This window comes from Rhipicephalus microplus, chromosome 3 (assembly GCF_043290135.1).
Source record: "Rhipicephalus microplus isolate Deutch F79 chromosome 3, USDA_Rmic, whole genome shotgun sequence".
NCBI classification, from domain to species: Eukaryota; Metazoa; Arthropoda; class Arachnida; order Ixodida; family Ixodidae; genus Rhipicephalus; species Rhipicephalus microplus.
In genome coordinates, this window is record NC_134702.1 from 132,914,240 (window position 1) to 132,930,665 (window position 16,426).

At 50.1% G+C, this 16,426-nt stretch overlaps 1 long non-coding RNA gene and 1 pseudogene across 1 annotated transcript in view; one reads left to right on the forward strand and one right to left on the reverse strand.

Annotated features, from left to right (window-relative positions):
* Nucleotides 1-4,373: 4,373 nt before the first annotated feature.
* LOC142803360 (uncharacterized) overlaps nucleotides 4,374-16,426 on the reverse strand; it is a 30,959-nt gene continuing 18,906 nt past the window's right edge. Inside the window, exon 3 of the long non-coding RNA XR_012894073.1 lies at nucleotides 4,374-4,522. This is a non-coding gene — a long non-coding RNA (uncharacterized LOC142803360). The remainder of the gene's footprint in view (nucleotides 4,523-16,426) is intronic.
* On the forward strand, nucleotides 8,110-9,135 carry LOC142802644 (uncharacterized; annotated as a pseudogene).

Consider the following 16,426-nt stretch of genomic DNA (forward strand, 5'->3'; position numbering starts at 1 on the left):
ACCCCTGCCTAAGCCCCCGTTTTACCTCTGCAGGCTTGGACACCTGTTTTTCCCATTTTATAACTACCTTGTTACCTTTATAGATACCCTTTAAAAGATTAGTGACTACATGTTCCACGCCTAGTGTGTCCAGTATTCCCCACAATTTTTCTTGAACCACGCTATCGTACGCTCCCTTGATATCCAAAAATGCTAGCCACAGGGGCCTGTGTTCCTTTTCTGCTATTTCGATGCACTGCGTCAGTGAGACCAGATTGTCTTCCAACCTCCTGTGTTTCCGAAACCCATTCTGCAGTTCCCCCAGCACCCCTTCATCCTCTATCCACGCCTGCAGTCTTTCCTTTATAATCTACATCGCCAGCCTGTAGATTACTGATGTCACTGTAGATTACTGATGTCACTGTTACAGCCTGTAGATTACTGATGTCACTGTTATAGGACGGTAGTTGTTTATGTCATCTTTGTCCCCCTTTCCTTTATAGATCATGCTCATCCTGCTAAGTTTCCATCCATCGGGAACTTCACCATCGATTATTATTGTGCTCACTGCCTCTCTCAAAGCCTGCTTAGACTTCGGACCTAATGTCTTTATCAGCCTAATTGGAATGCCATCTGGGCCTGTTGATGTACTACTAGGAACCCTTTTCTCAGCCCTTTCCCACTCTTGTTGTGAAAATGGAGCCCTTGCACCACTTGATTCGTCCTTGTCTATTGTGGTGCATAAAGCACTTCTTTGTTGAAATTTTCCTGTCACCCTTGTTCTTATATATTCAATAGCTTCGTCCCCTTCTAGCCTAGCACCTTGGGCTGTAGTTATAAAACTCTGCTCTAGGCTCGTCTCATTTCCTAGGGAGTTTAGATGGTTCCAAAATTTCGCAGCTGCTTTTTTATCTTTTTTATGTACTTCTGCCAGCCACTGCGCTCCCTTCCTTCGAATCTTTTCATTGATCAGAAGGAATGCATCTCTTCTACAGCTTAGAAAGGTTGCCCATTTTCTTTCAACATCATCTGTCGGTTCACCCCGCTGCTTAGCATGTCTGTGTTCCCTAGAGGCTTCCTGGCGTTTTGCTATGGCTCTCTTAACTTCCTCATCCCACCAACTTTTGGGTTTGTGTCTTCTTTTCCGGGGTGACTTGTCACGCGTCTTAGCAAGCTCTAGCTCAAAGAGTCTAATTAGATTCGTGTATGTCCACACTGTCTTATTATCCTCCGTGATTACTTTCTCAATTTGTTTAGTGACTATTTCAATTTGCCTTTCTGGATAAAAATTTTCCTGTATTTGCTCATCTTGTCTCCTTCCCACTTTCACTGCTCTTCCAAAACTTAGCTTGATACGTTTGTGATCGCTACCCAGACTTCTAGAGCCACCTTCATCTATGTGCATTCCCCTGAGCTTATCGTACATCCTATGAGACATCAGTGCATAATCTATCGTCAACTGAAGCCTTCCTACCTCCCATGTTATTTGCCCTTCACACTTCTCAGTACTGTTGCAAATGATCAAATCAAGCCTTTCACACATATCCATGATCATTTTGCCTGTCGGGTCAGTATACCCATCTATATCTTCTATGTGCGCATTCATGTCTCCTAGTATAATTATCTCGCACTCTCTCCCTAGCTCCTGAATGTCCCTTGATATACACTCTACCATTGCCTGATTTTCCTCTCTGGCCTTTGCTCTCGTCCACAAGTACACCAAACCAAGGAGTGTAATTTGACCTGCCACTTTCCCTTTTAGCCATAAATGTTCCTTGCACTCCTGCTTGACCCTTTGCCAGTCTGTACTTTTATGAATGAATGCCCCAATACCACCCTCCTTTCTGCTGCCTTCTGTTCTATTACAATATTCCCACGCGTAGTCCGGATTGTTCGGAGGTTGTTTCATGTCCCTGAGATGTGTTTCTACAAAACCGTATACCATCGGCCTCTCTTCCCTTAGGCGTTCTTCTATCTCTTCCTACTTCAGCCTGTTCCTACCAACCTGCATGTTAATATACCCTATGTCTGAATTGGCTCGGCGTTCGTGGCTACGTCTATTTATGCCCCGGACTCTACCTATCTAAGATATTGGTGCCACTTTGGAATCGTATCTGTTCATACCACCTGTCGAAGAGTCTCCCTGGTTGTTTTCCTCGTTACTAGCTATCCTGCACCCCGAAGGGCTCGCTTGCCCCCCAAAAAAGCTACTGCGCGTCCTACAAGTCGCCAACCCACCTCATGACCTAGCCGCCCATCGAAGTGAATTCTGTCTCGTTGAACCCACCCCCACACCTATGCACCTCTCTGTTTATTCCCACCACCTCAAAGCCTTTCTCTCGACTCATCTGCCATATCTCTTGGTTTGCGTTGACCACCGCTCTTTGCAGGTTGCTATCACGCACCGGTACCTCCGGTATCGTGCATATCACTACCTGTACCTTAGGAGAAGTGGCGCGCATGTCATCGACACCTTTCGCCAGTGTGGCTGCTAGTCCTGCTGCATCTTCATTTAGGACATCGTTTAAACCGCCTGAAATTATCACGAGGTTTCGTCTATCAGCTGTCGTTTTGAGCTTTGCGCTCGCTTGTCTCATGACTGCTTCCAGCTTGCGTCCTGGGAACGCGCCTACTGCAACCCTCTTGTCACCTCTTACCCTCTCTTTGATGGCTTCTGTGCATCGATTTAAATTCTAGTCCCCGGCGATTATCACATGCTGTGACTTTGCAGCTGGAGCGTGCTGCACCTGGGGGCTACTTGCACCTGTGACGCCGGCTGCTTTTTTCCCTCCCTGCCCCACCACTACCTCTCTGAAGCTGGGCCTTGCGACAGTTGAACCGGCTAAACCTGTTTTTTCCAAACTTGCTTGCTTTTCCTTCTCCACCGTTCTGGTTTCCGGTTCCCTACTGTTCTCTCGGTAGGTCGCTTCTTTGTTCAGCTTCGCTAGCGCTTCCTCGGCGGACTTCAGTCTTTCTCCCATTGCCCTCGTTTTCTCTTGCTCTGTCGCCAACGCAGTCTCGAGCTCGGCGATTCTCATCAGCAGTTCACTCTGGGCAACCATCATTTTATCCATTTTTTCTCGACCTCACATTGCCTACACTTCGCGTCAGCCTCTTCTCCATCCGCTTCTACGCTTGGGTCCACTTTCAAACCCACTCCACATTCTGAACACTTTACAGTCTTTTTAACCATGCCTTTCTGACACCGATTGTCCCTATACTAGATAATTACTAAACTCGAGCCCTGCACAACGACAAAAAAAAAGAAAGTCTAAGCTCTACTACAAAAATTTGCGTGTTCAATGCACGCGTACCTCCCCCACGGGGTGGCAAAAGAAAAAAAAACATCAAAAAAATTTCAACACACACACCCGCACTAACTAATAAATACCTGGTGACTGGCCCCCGAAAAAGCCGTACCATAAAATAAGTGCTACGAAGATTTCAACCGCTGCCTTTTAATTATAAAGACAAGCTCAAAACATGCAAAAACAGTTATCTGCGAAGTCAATCCGGAGCGCTCAAAAAACACGTCCATCCACCTTGACAGCCCTAACTGAACGATGTCAGGTGTCGCTCAATACGGACTGCGTTGTCCGTATTGAGCGACACCTGTAGTTGATACTTCGCTCTTCTATCACGCTATATTTTATATGTTATAACGCAGTTTCTTCCCGACATAACGTCTGGTGAATAGCGTGTTTTTTGTGTAATTGAGTTTTGTAATATAGCTTCATATTATACTAGACTTCAGCAGAGAGGACCCAGGTTTGAACCCCGTTTCATTTTGCACGGTATCGCCCTTTCTTTTGGTATTTCAAGTGGTAGTGATTACGGACACCGCTGGTGGTGGAGTCAGCGGCGGCGGACAAATACAGCGCCATAACTGTCTTTTTTTGTCATTTACATAACAGCTTTGGCTGTAAAACAACCCTTGAAACTTTTGAAGCTGAGCCCGTCGCAAGGGGTGGCAGACTCTTGCCAGCCATGCTAAAATTCTCGTACTTTTGTCGTAGCTGCTCGCGAACAGGACGCCGCACACGAAGCTGAGACTGAATACGGCTGGTGAATAACGAATAATGTGACCCTTTGTTACAGCAGACCTAAAGTTTGCGAGTGTTATTCGAAAAACCTTTTTAAGCACTCTTGTATGGTTCGCGAACACTTGTGGTTGCATTGCTTGTGATCAGCATGGACACAATAGTCAGGCCGAATATTTCAGCTACAGTGTATAAAATAGCTAATGCCCACAGACAGTTGTTGTCTGGATGGAAGAAAGATGTCACTAAGAGCTTTCTTAGGTGCAACCATGTCACAGGGAGGCATGGCAGATACACCACACTGCACGCCCTACACCATGTATTTCTTAAATTTTAACGCAACTGAAACGAATATAAAGAGATATCTCACTTGCATTTATTGATTGATTATTCTGAACAAACGAATGAAGCACCATTTTTATTCATCCATTCCATTCAGCACAACGCTTGGCTCCTCCATATTCCTTGCACGTACAATAGTCAGGACAACGAGAATTAGAACACTGGAACAAAGAAATAAAAGCGTAAACAGTATTGCTAGGTTTGAAAATGGCTCATCATTGTAAAAAAATAAACTTAAAACTCACATACAAAAATAGAGGGAGAGAGAGAGAGATTAGACACAATTTAGCAATTGTCTTAGTTTTATTTACAATGGTTTCGACCCCTGGATCGGTCTTCGTAAGGCTTGCGAACAAAAATTAGCACAACCGCTAAGTTGTGTCTCATCGCTTCCCAAGTACTTTTGGCTCATTGTAAAAGTTTTTCAGTATATTGCCATGTCCCATTTCTAAAGTTTTGTTATTACCCCCAAACACTACACAATTCTCAGCACAAAACGCGCGTGCAGTTTTCGAGAAGCTTCTGGACTTTAGTAGATCATTTCGATAAGATCACGCCCACTCATCGAACTGTACAGATTATTCTGGAACCTATTCCACCGCCAGCGATAACGCTAGAACATTCGATGGCAAGAGTGTAAATGCTGACGCACTTCGCCGCTTGTCAGTAGTTGATCGACGGCCGATGCTCCGTTCGCTTATATATATATATATATATATATATATATATATATATATATATATATATATATATATATATATATATATATATATATATATATATATATATATATATATATATATATATATATACGCCTGTCGGACGAGCCGCCGTCGCCTGCAGGGTTACACTCACAATAAGAACAAATGACCGAAATTCCAATTAATGACGCTCAGCTTGAAAGAGCGCACAATAAAAAACAAATAGGGTAAATACGAATAAAATGGCAAAAACTTTTCTCACTGCAGGCGTGGTCGACGCGGCACGATCAGTTGTGCAGAGAGTCTAGTTTTGAGATACGATCGTTAGAGACAATTAGAAAAGGCAAGCACGCTGCTTGCTGTGACTTTATTCAGTTTCTCCAGAAAACACATCGTCGCACGCGGGGAACGCGTCACGATCAGCTGTGCAGAGAAGCTACTTTCGGCGACATGAGTTCGACGTATATTGAAACGCAGCACATGCACTCGCTAAATGCATGGCAGATGACGGTTTGTTGATTGCTTAACTCTGAGACACGATCTCTTAATTGCACAGCAGCGCACACAACAAGAGATAGCGTACCGATTTCTGCAACGCACGTTTTACGTTCATTTCGGTAATTAAAACAGCCAACATCGCTCACGCACTCACAAAATGCACCGCGGACGACACCAAACTCTCACGGACAAGCCACAACTACAGGGACGAATTTCTCCACCAAATCTGGTGGCATTGTCACAACAATCTGGGATATGCAACGCCATATCTGGCATATGCAACACCAAACAGAAATTTCCCCTGAAGAGTGCACAGGCGATGCCAAACTTGGGTGAGTTTAGGAAAATGGCTGAACTACGTAACTGGGTTACATCAATGTGCGGTGACTGCTATAGAGAAACTGATAGCCCGGACGGCGTGTTGGCGTAGCGAGGATGATGAACCAGATGCATGATAGGCAGGTATGTTTTAAGGTGACATATTTTATATAACCGTAAGAACCGGTCGCTGTGCGCGTTGATTACATGTTTTAAAGATTCGCGTTGCGCTATGTAATCTGTCCTTCGTCTATGCAATCCTCGTGCCATGCTGTGCCCCTAGGCGTTTTACTGCACGAGATTATCCTTTGATCCCTTGTCGCCGTGTAAAAGTGTCTGCATCTAAACATACGGGTGTCGTGAGAGCAGTTAATGTTCACCCAGCTCGATAGTTTGTGCGTTTCTACGTGTGAAATTATGACACAACTGGGCACATAAACAGAAAAACGCACAGCCCTGTCAAGCACACATGGTGGATGTGTTTTGGTTGTTGTGGCCTGAATTCTTGTGGCCATAAATTCATGTATTCCTCTGTGGATAGAGTTTGAATCTAGCTGCCTCAAAAATATTTTAAGAGAGCTAACTTGAAGTAAACGTATTTCGGTAAACTACACTATGTGCTGAAACTAAAAGTACACCCCTACCACCATTATGCCTTGAAAAAGTGAGGGCTTCCGTCGAAACGTTGGCTAAAGAAACAGTTTGATGTGATGAATGCGTATCTACTTTCATACTTGGAACCTTGCGGCGACAGAAGTTATCCTTCTGCATATACTTCTCATCAGTGCCACGAATCAACAACATACTTTCCCGTCATTTCAACATAATCAGGCAAAGCAAACGACTAACAACAATTTTCGTGAAGCCAGCTCACGTGGTGTACCGCAGGGATAAAAACCTCAAGGACATTCTTCTCAGAGCAAAAACAAACCCTTCCGAAATTCAATCAGGGTGCCATCCTTGCAGAAAAGCTCAATGCAAGGTATGCCCACAGATGGTCACAACACGTGAATCAAAAGCGAACTTCTCGAATTTCAAATTCTGCATAACTGAAAGCCCTAATTGTGACTCTAACGTAATATACATGCTACGTGGCAACATCTGCGGGCAAGAATATATCGGCCAAACAGACACGCCATTTAGGCTGCGGTTCAATAATCACCGGTACCACGCCACTTCACTGCCGAAGCTACCCTTATCTAGACATCTGCGCCTGCCAAAGCACAGTTTTGAAAATATCAGCGTAACTTTTTTACAGTCCGGTTTCTCAAACAGGCGCGAGCGCGAACAGCGTGAGGCATATTTTATTTTCAAGTTTAGAACAATAGTAGCCGGCATCAACGAGGACCCCGGAATACTCTCCTGCCTCCGAGAAGTAAGCCAGAAGGAAATTGGTGACCAAGATTTATACCTGGAGACCATGCTTGTTTTTTCTGACTGACTCCTACGTGTACACTGTCCTTTCTTGGTTTCTTCTTCTTTCTCTCTCTCTCTCTCTTTCAATATATATATATATATATATATATATATATATATATATATATATATATATATATATATATATATATATATATATATATATATATATATCCTCACGTGTACATACCAAATGTTTACGCTCGCCTACCACTTGACGGCCATTGAGGGGAAAAGGGCGAAGATGGAAGGTAAAGAGCCAACTGACCCATTAAAGGGAAACTGTTTCCTTACGCACGCCGTCACGGGATCCTACCGCCACCGCGGCGACAATCTTGGGTGGCCCGACACACGTCGAGATCTGGCCAGCACAGGATGAGAACTGGATGTGGACTTTCACCGGCATTTGGATGTGCACAGTATGGTTTCGTGCTCAGTGTTCACAATGTTTTTACATCCGGAGCATGTTATACAAGGGGCTAGTCATGCGCCGTCACCGTCCACAGCCTCCCCTCCTTCTCCACCAGCCATCTGTGCAACCATTCCTCCTCTCAACACAGCGCGCTGCGCTCGCTTCTCCCCTTCGCGCACCGCGCGACCTTTAGATGCGCAGGCCAGGGCCGGCGCTCGCTCTAAATAACCGAGTGTTGGGGCGCGCCGCCCTTCGTCGGTCGGTTTGTGTGGTCACTCCATGTCCAATGTCACTGGTGACAATGTATGCTAATGGATCCGCAAACACACTTACTGACGTCCCTTCCAATAGCGTAAGCCAATGTGTTGGCGGAACCGCAAGCAATTCCGAAGACACTTCGTCCATGGACAAGGCCGTGCTGAGAAAAGCTCACGATGTGGAACGCAAACATCGGCGCCGAGCGGAATATCCCCAGCTCCGAGAACGTAAAGCAGCTGCGAGACGTCAGTGTCCAGCGGGGGATTCCCAACGCGAAGCAGCTGCGATACGTCAACGTTGAGCGGAAGATTCCCAGCTCCGAGAACGTGAAGCCGCGGCGAGGCGTAAGCATCGGCAAAAGAATCCGGACGGTGAAGTCACGTGCCAGTGTCGACGCCGCGAGCCCGATCTAGATGCCGCCCGCGAGCGCACCGCGATAGCGGCGTGGCGAGCCAAGCAGTACGCCATTCCCAACGCTCACTTCAAGCGCGACTTCCTCGACCGGAGCTCCGGCTCCAGCTGCAAGGTGTGTGATCGACATTGGTTTGACAACAACTTGACGCGGATCGGCAACATTCAGAATTAACTGCATCGTTCCAAAGCGTTGTCGGTTCTTTGCGATGCGTTTGAAAGCGACGCCGACGAACTTGCCGACTACGTCGCGTGTGCCACGTGCAAGCAGTCGTTAATTGCCGGTAAAATTCCATCGCTCAGCGTTAGTTACGGCTACCGCTACCCGCCCCGACCGGAACATCTACCCGAGTTGAACGCTGTCGAAGAACGGCTAATCGCTCGTCGACTCCCGTTTATGAGTATACGGCGGTTGACTCACGGCGACGGACAGTACGGAATCAAGGGCCAGGTAGTGAATGTCCCCATCGAAGTTCCAGCTGTCGTTAGGTGTCTGCCTCGCTACATTCCAGGCGACGCTGCCATCGACGTCCACGTCAAGCGGAAACTGGTGAGCAAGGTCACGTACAAGCGAGGGTTGGCTAAGCGCAGCAACATCCATGCTTGGCTCAAACACTTGGAAAACACCCCGTTGTACAGACACCTAAACGTTCGCATAGACTGGAGCCGACTCGAACGTTTCGACGACGACGACGCCACCGCAGCTTACGACGAAGACGAAGCTCTACCCGAAATCAGCGACTTGAACGACCCAGTGTAGGTGGCCATTGCCCTGAACGCCGTCAGCCGCACGCTGGTGTACGACGACATGGGAGCGTGCACTGGTGGTGGTGCCGAAGGCACAGAAGCCGGCGAAGAGGTGAGCGACGAAGACGCTCGCAGGCTCGTGGACAACACCTACAGCTTGCACGTTGCTCCGGGCGAGAACAAGGTTCCCATCTCGCTCTTCTTTGACCATACGCCGAAGAGTACGCCTTTCCTACCATATACCTTGGCGTACCTTGCACGATAACCGGCCCTCGTCCGACGCCGTTCGCAATTGCCAGCAACGAGATCAGACGTACCAACCGACGCGGGGTGACGCCGGAACACGTGCTGTACATGACCGCCGAAGTCATGCGCTTCAACGTGGCCGGAAAGACGATGACGTTCCGAACGAATGCGACCACCGACTCGTTCACGCGCCAACAACTCGAAAGACGCGAGTTTCTCGACGACGTGCTCAACCGAGATCTCGCCTTCATGCGAGGAATTCCCAACACCAACCAGTACTGGCAGGAGCGGTGCAAAGAGCTCTTTACTATGATTTGCCAGCTGGACAGGCCTCACGTATTTCTAACGCTGTCCACTTCCGAACTGCACTGGGATCGATTGCTCGAAACGCTCGATCGCCTGCACGTGGGTCCCGAAGGGCGAGCGTGCGTCATTAGCGAGCTCACTGTGATGGAGCGCGTCGATCTAGTCAACAACGACCCCGTCGCGTGTGCCATCTACACCAACCGAATTTTCGAAGTCATCATGAACATTCTGGGAGATAGGCACTGCTCGCCCTTCAAACCCTACGTGGTCGTCGAATACTTCAAGCGAGTCGAGTTTCAACAGCGAGAAAGCGCACACGTCCACATGATCCTCTGGCTCGACAACGCTCCGAGGGAAGCCTTGTCCGGCGGCGACATGCCCGAGACGTTGAAGATGGTCGAATCTCTCGTCAAGCTGGACACTTCCCTCCTGAGACGACTGCGAACGCAGACCCACACGCACAAGCACACCTGCTACAAGCGCGGGCGAACAAACTGTAGGTTCGGCGCTCCCTTCATACCCAACGACGTTACCCGGATCGTTGTGCCGTTTTTTCCGCTGGACGACGACGACACCTCCAAAGCCAAGCGTCAGGCAGTCAAGCGCAAGTTCGACGAGATGCACGAGGCGCTGGGGGTGGGTGAGTACGACTCGCTGGACGAGTTTCTGCGCACGTTCAAAGTCGCCTCCGAAGCCGAATACCTGGATATTCTGCGCGCCGGACTCGCTCGTCCCTGCGTCCTGCACAACCGAACGCCTGCGCAAAAGTTTGTCAACCCATTCAACCCGTGGATTGGCGAAGTGCTAGACTCAAACATAGACCTCCAAGTCATACTGGACCACTAGCGTGCGCTACGTACGTAGTCGATTACATAAACAAGACCGACCGTGGCATGTCTAACCTTCACGAGGAGATCGTGCAAATCGTCGACGAAAATCCGCACGTTCAGTACGAATCTGTTCTGCGCATGCTCGGCGCCACCATGCTAAAGGGCGTGGAAATGTCGGCGAAGGAAGCGGCCTGGTTTTTTCTGCGTCAGGACAGGTCTCGCAACAGCAGGGACATTGTCTACATTCCGACCTGCTTTCCCGAAGAACGCGTACGAGTCCGCAAGAGCAAGGAGGAGCTCGCCAAGTTGCCAGCGTCTTCGACCGACGTGTGGAAGCACAACCTCGTCCAAAAGTACGAGGCTCGACGAGGTCTCGACGAGGTGTGCTGGCAATTTTCGAGCAAGTACAGGCTCTGTCGGCGGCGCCGGCAGCAACCGTTACGACCTCCAGGATCAACCTGTCGTAATTCACTGCTGCAGCTACGACCCTTTCAAAGACGGAGACTCGGAAGCGCGCGAACAAGTGTTGCTGTACGTGCTACATAATAACCAAGATCGGCGACGAGAGAGCGCTGGAAGAAGACGACGTGCGTCTGATCGATGGTCGCTTCGTGACTGCCAAGAAAGCCATGGAACTCGCGTCGTCGGCAGTCCGAATCTTCTACTCAAACAATGAGGTCCGCTGCTACAAGGTGTTCGTTGCCGATCAACATCATCAAGAGTGGGGAGGAGACGTCGTGTGCTTATGTGCTTACGACACATTCCGGGGATGGTCTACAGCGCTGGATGCATGGTCGGCAAGATGTCTACCGCCGAATTCGGAAACCTGCCCCACGAGATAAGGCTACTGGTTGGCCAACCGTATACATGATCACGAACAACATCGACGTGGTGGACGGGCTCGTCAACGGCGCTGTCGGCACGCTAAAGCTTTACGAGCGCGTCGACGGCGACCACGTCTTCATCAACCGCCTGTGGCTGAAGTTTGAAGTGCCCACCGTCGGAAGAATCGCGGCCGCACGTTCCCAACGAGTCGTACGAGAAGCCACGCGCAAGAGATACGTCGTTGACAACGCGTGGATCCCCGTCGCTCGACAGATTCTCACGCTTGCCATCGACCGCAAGGCCGGCGTTACCTGCGAACGGCGCCAGTTTCCGGTCGTGCAAGCCAGCACCATTACCGTACACAAGTCGCAGGGAGCCACCTACTCCGAAGTCGTCTACGAATACTCAAAGACGTGTAGCAAGAGAGGAAGACAGGACGGCCGCCAACGTGGTCGTGTCGTTTTCTCGCCACTTTATTATCAAAGGCGATTTGCTGAAGCGGAGTGGCGGTGGCTGCCACGTCCAAACCGCCAGGCCAGGTGCTCGTTCTCTACTGCTCGCGCCTCGAGTGGTCGCGTGAGCTGCACGAGAGGCGCAGCGCGGTGGCTAGAAAAATGACGATGATGGTGAATGGCGATGATGATGACGCTACAGATGACTCCCCCCGCAGAAATGAAGCCGGAATGAAAATACTGAGAGCGTATATACAAGCGAATTAGGTTCGCAAAACGAAACGGGGTCCGTGAGCAGTCCAGGTCGTCAACGGGAAGGGACAATCGGCAACCAGTGGGTCTCTGGCGGGCGACACTGGGAGAGACGCAGCGGGCAAAGATGGCAGCGCCAGGTCGCTGTGGCCATAAACACTAGCGTCCCACGATGACTTGGCGGGATCACTCGAGAGCGCACCCGGTGCTTCGAGAATGCGTGTCTAACAAAGGTACCCACAGGTAGAGCCGTGGGAGGGCGCCGAAAAGGCCTAGCCGGTGATGGTGGCGAGATGGTGCTATGCATTGAAGCGGAACCAGGACGACCGAGTACTGAAACACAAAGGATGTGGCGGCGTCTCCAACAGCACATATGGCGCCGACATGGCTGTTGACAAGGAGCAGTGGGCTGGCAGTTCTGGCCCGGACGTAGCCGTCGATGGAACACCGACCTGAGCGTTGCAGTGTGGCTGACATGCCGGCGCGGATGACCGAGTCGGCGGGCGTGGAAACGCCGTGGTCAAAATAGCGCACGGAAGTCACTGCAGGCAGTTAGGTCCACTGTGACCGGTTTGCCGATGTTCCGCGCAAAGGTGGTAGTCGCCTGGGTCATGATGAGCGTCATGTCTGAATTCAAAGTAGATTGTTGCATTGTGGTGTCGCCCTTCCAAGGCTCCGGAGGTTGGCCATGGGATCCGGAAGGCGTGGTCTCTACCGGAGACTTGGCAGGCGTACCCGTGCTCGTCGGGGAAGTTGGTGTATGTCCGCCTGTGTGGTTGTTATGGGTTGTACTGGCTGTTCTGCCATTAGCAAATCTATCATCTGGTCCTTGGTCATTGTAGCAGCATCTCGGAAGTTCTGCTGTAGCATGTCGCGGGCAACAACTTCAGCTGCAGGAGACGTCATGGTAGATGGTAGTGACTGCTTGCAGGATGCGCAGATTGCCATGGTTGATGGAAGATCATGTTCATTGAATAATGTCGACTGTGGAAGCTCCGGGATCGGGTGCCGAATAATGGGTGAAAATATCTCGTGCCTAGGCTCCGAGGCGCGCGGCAAGGTAGCCGTCGTGGAGTCTGGGGCCGCTGAGGTGCCGCGTGCCGTTGATGTCACGGGAATGGTGCATGTGGCAGGCACCTGCGGTGAACCTTTGTACGTGGGCGCCAACGGAACGCAGCTCCCGGTGGTGTAGTCAGTGGAAGTGCGAGCGTCTTCTACCTCGTTGTCGTGGTCTGGTGCAGGATTCAATGTTTCTGTGACCGGAAATGAGGTAGAGGGAGCCGTAGCCGGAGTGGTGAGGTCGTGGTCATTAGAGGGTTGCGTGCCGGTTGGTTGCACACGTTGCGACGTAGTGACAGCCCCAAAGTCGCGGGACCCTGGAAGCGGTCGGTACGTGAGGCTGTAGCAGGTGAGCAGCTCAGTGCAGAGGGCGTCATAGGACTGCGGGCTCGTGATCGATGTGGTAGCAAGATGGCGAAACTCGACCGGAAGCGCGTAAAGCAAGATGGCGTGCATAAGCGGCTGGTCCGCGACGCCATTCACATCGAGAACGGCGTCGAGCCGCATGAGCCATGCCTGGGGTAAGGCCGGGTGGAATGGCGGCACTGGCGGGCAGAGTGGCGGAAGCATGGCAGCTGGTAGCTCGCCGAAGGGCGTGTCCTTCAGGTCACCAATGTAGCAAGAGAGGAAGTCGGGACGGTGGCCAACGTGGTCGTGTCGTTCTCTCGCCACTTTATTATCAAAGGCGATTTGCTGAAGCGGAGCGGCGGTGGCTGTCACGTCCAAACAGCCAGGCCAGGTGCTCGTTCTCTACCGCTCGCGCCTCGAGCTGTCGCGTGAGCTGCACGAGAGGCGCAGCGCGGTGGCTAGAAAAATGACGATGATGATGAATGGCAATTATGATGACGCTACAGACGCATCCGCAAAAGCTGGTTTACGTTGCCATGAGCCGTTGCACCAACGTCAACAACCTATACCTCGCGAACGAAGCCGGCGATCACCACTTTCATCACGCGCGCGAAAACGTCGACAAGAACATGGCCGACGAGGTTGAACGTTTGCAGAAGCACAGGCTGGACACCGTCACCCAACGATACTTTCGCGCGGTCGAAGACGTTGACTCCGAGTACCATTTCACCCTGGCACTGCTCAACACCAGGTCGCTTGGCGCTCACGCGGATGACGTCGTGCGAGACCCCGTACTCCTCAGAGTGGGCGTGCTTTGCTCACCGAGACGTGGAACGCCACCGATGACGCCGACGTTGCGGGATACGCTCCGGCCGCGTGTACGCACGGGTTCCAACGACCTGCGAGCGGCGTGGGAATTTACATCAAGCGTGACGACGTCGACTCCGTCGAAGACCTCCAACTGCGGCCCGGCGCCCAACAACGCGCCAACGGCGAGCACTGCGTCGCTAGCGCCTGCGGAGTCGACGTCATGACGATGTACCTCGCGCCCAACCTATCGCGTGCCACCGAGAAGTACGTCGACGAAGCGGTGGAAGAATACCTGAAACAATGACCGCAACGACGATCCTTCGTGATAGTTGGCGAATTCAACGTCGACGTCATCAAGGACGATTGGGTGGTCGACTACATTGAGTCGGGGCACTCGCTGAAACGAGCAATGCACGACGGCAAACATAATCCGACCACGGTTCGCGGGACCTGCATCGACCACGTCATTGCAAATTTCGACCGACCGCTGCAACCAGACCCACTCACTTTTCACTTTACGGATCGTAAAGCCATGTAAATCAAAATACCCAAAGCGTCTCATCAATAAATATCCTCTTTTGCAGCATACGTGCGAGTGTGTTCACTCGTTTCCCCTCATAACACACACGCATGTCGCAAATTACAAACCACATTTATCGCAGTTCAACATATATGCTCCGCATGCTAACCAGTGTTCCCACTCGGGAAACTGCGGTCATTTTTTTGCTAGCAGTGCATTAGCACTGCTAGCGCGCGTTCAACAGGCTGGTGTGGCAGTAATTTGATAATCAAAAGATGCTCTCATCTGGTTTTATACCAATATGCCTGCGTGACGCTTGCGGAATTGCTGCCCAGCTGAAGCTTACGCGTGCGATCTGAACCATTACTGCCCATGACGCAAAACGTAGATCTCCTCCCGGCACCGCATGGCAGGTCAAAATGTCGAGCCTTTATCAACCGGGTGGTCGGAGCACCGCGTGTGTAGGCCGTTCATGTGATGTTTCATTCTGCATTACAGATGGGTTTCTCAGGAACAGCCGGATATCTTGAACCGCTCTTATTGATGATCGAGTGCTCCACAGTGGTACTCTGGGAGATGGTTCAGCGATCAGCTCGTTCAGTGGTGGTTCTCTTTCGCTCACTGAGCGTCTGTCTTCTCGCTCAGTAGGTTGTGTTGAACCAACTTCCCTAGTTGTTGTTGGTTTAACCACTCTGCTTCGCGTTCCGTTGGCCGCTGCGGGCACATTCACACGCAGTGTACGGTGTGCGTGGCAGTTCATTCTTAGCCGGTTAAACTAATCGAATACGAACAGATAAACGCAGTTTACGCATTCGTTTTTACTAATGTACGTTAAAATCCAGAGCAAGCACAACAGCTCCCTCCCTCTCTGTGGCCTAAAAGTAATCCAGCAAGAGATAAAAGACAGCTATTTGTCGGTCATGGAATAAATTTATGTAATTCGGTAGAAGAGCCAGAAAAAAATAAAAACACTGCACACACCAGTGCTTCTAATGCAATGCTTTGGTGCAACAGAGACATAAAAAAAAACAGCGCTGTCTTAAAATTGATCCTATTTAGGAAGATCGCTTTTTATGCTCGGGGCTTGTTCATTAATTTTTTTATTTATCTATTTACCATAGTACCCACAGCGCCCAAGGGAGTTACAGGGGGGGGGGGGAGAATACAAAATTTAAACACTGAAAAATTTAAACACTCCTACATCACAATAATAACGCAATTCAATATCAACTATACGTAGCGGCACGTGTGTGTAGACAATACAAAGCAGTTTTACAGTACCGTTTCGTCCCTACACATCCTCACGAGTACACTACTCTAGACCCTGAAGTAGTCTTGACATACTTCATGTGAGGTAACCTTTGTTACTTCAGGAGGCAACCTATTCAACCATGCTATCATTCTGGGAAAAAAGACGTTTAAAATGCGTCAGTGCAGCGGCGTAATTCCCTTATCTTATTGGCATAATCTAGTCGCTGTGAAACGAAGTCATCATGCTACCGGCTTGTTCTCAGTGCTCCCGCTAGAGCCGTAGCTGTACCCACCGTTGATTTCAAGAGCTCTCACTAAATGAAGCACTGCGCTCAGGCTGCGGTCCACTCTCGGTGCGTGCTGCTGTCTGATAGAAGACTGCGAGAGGGCCACGCCTATATATAA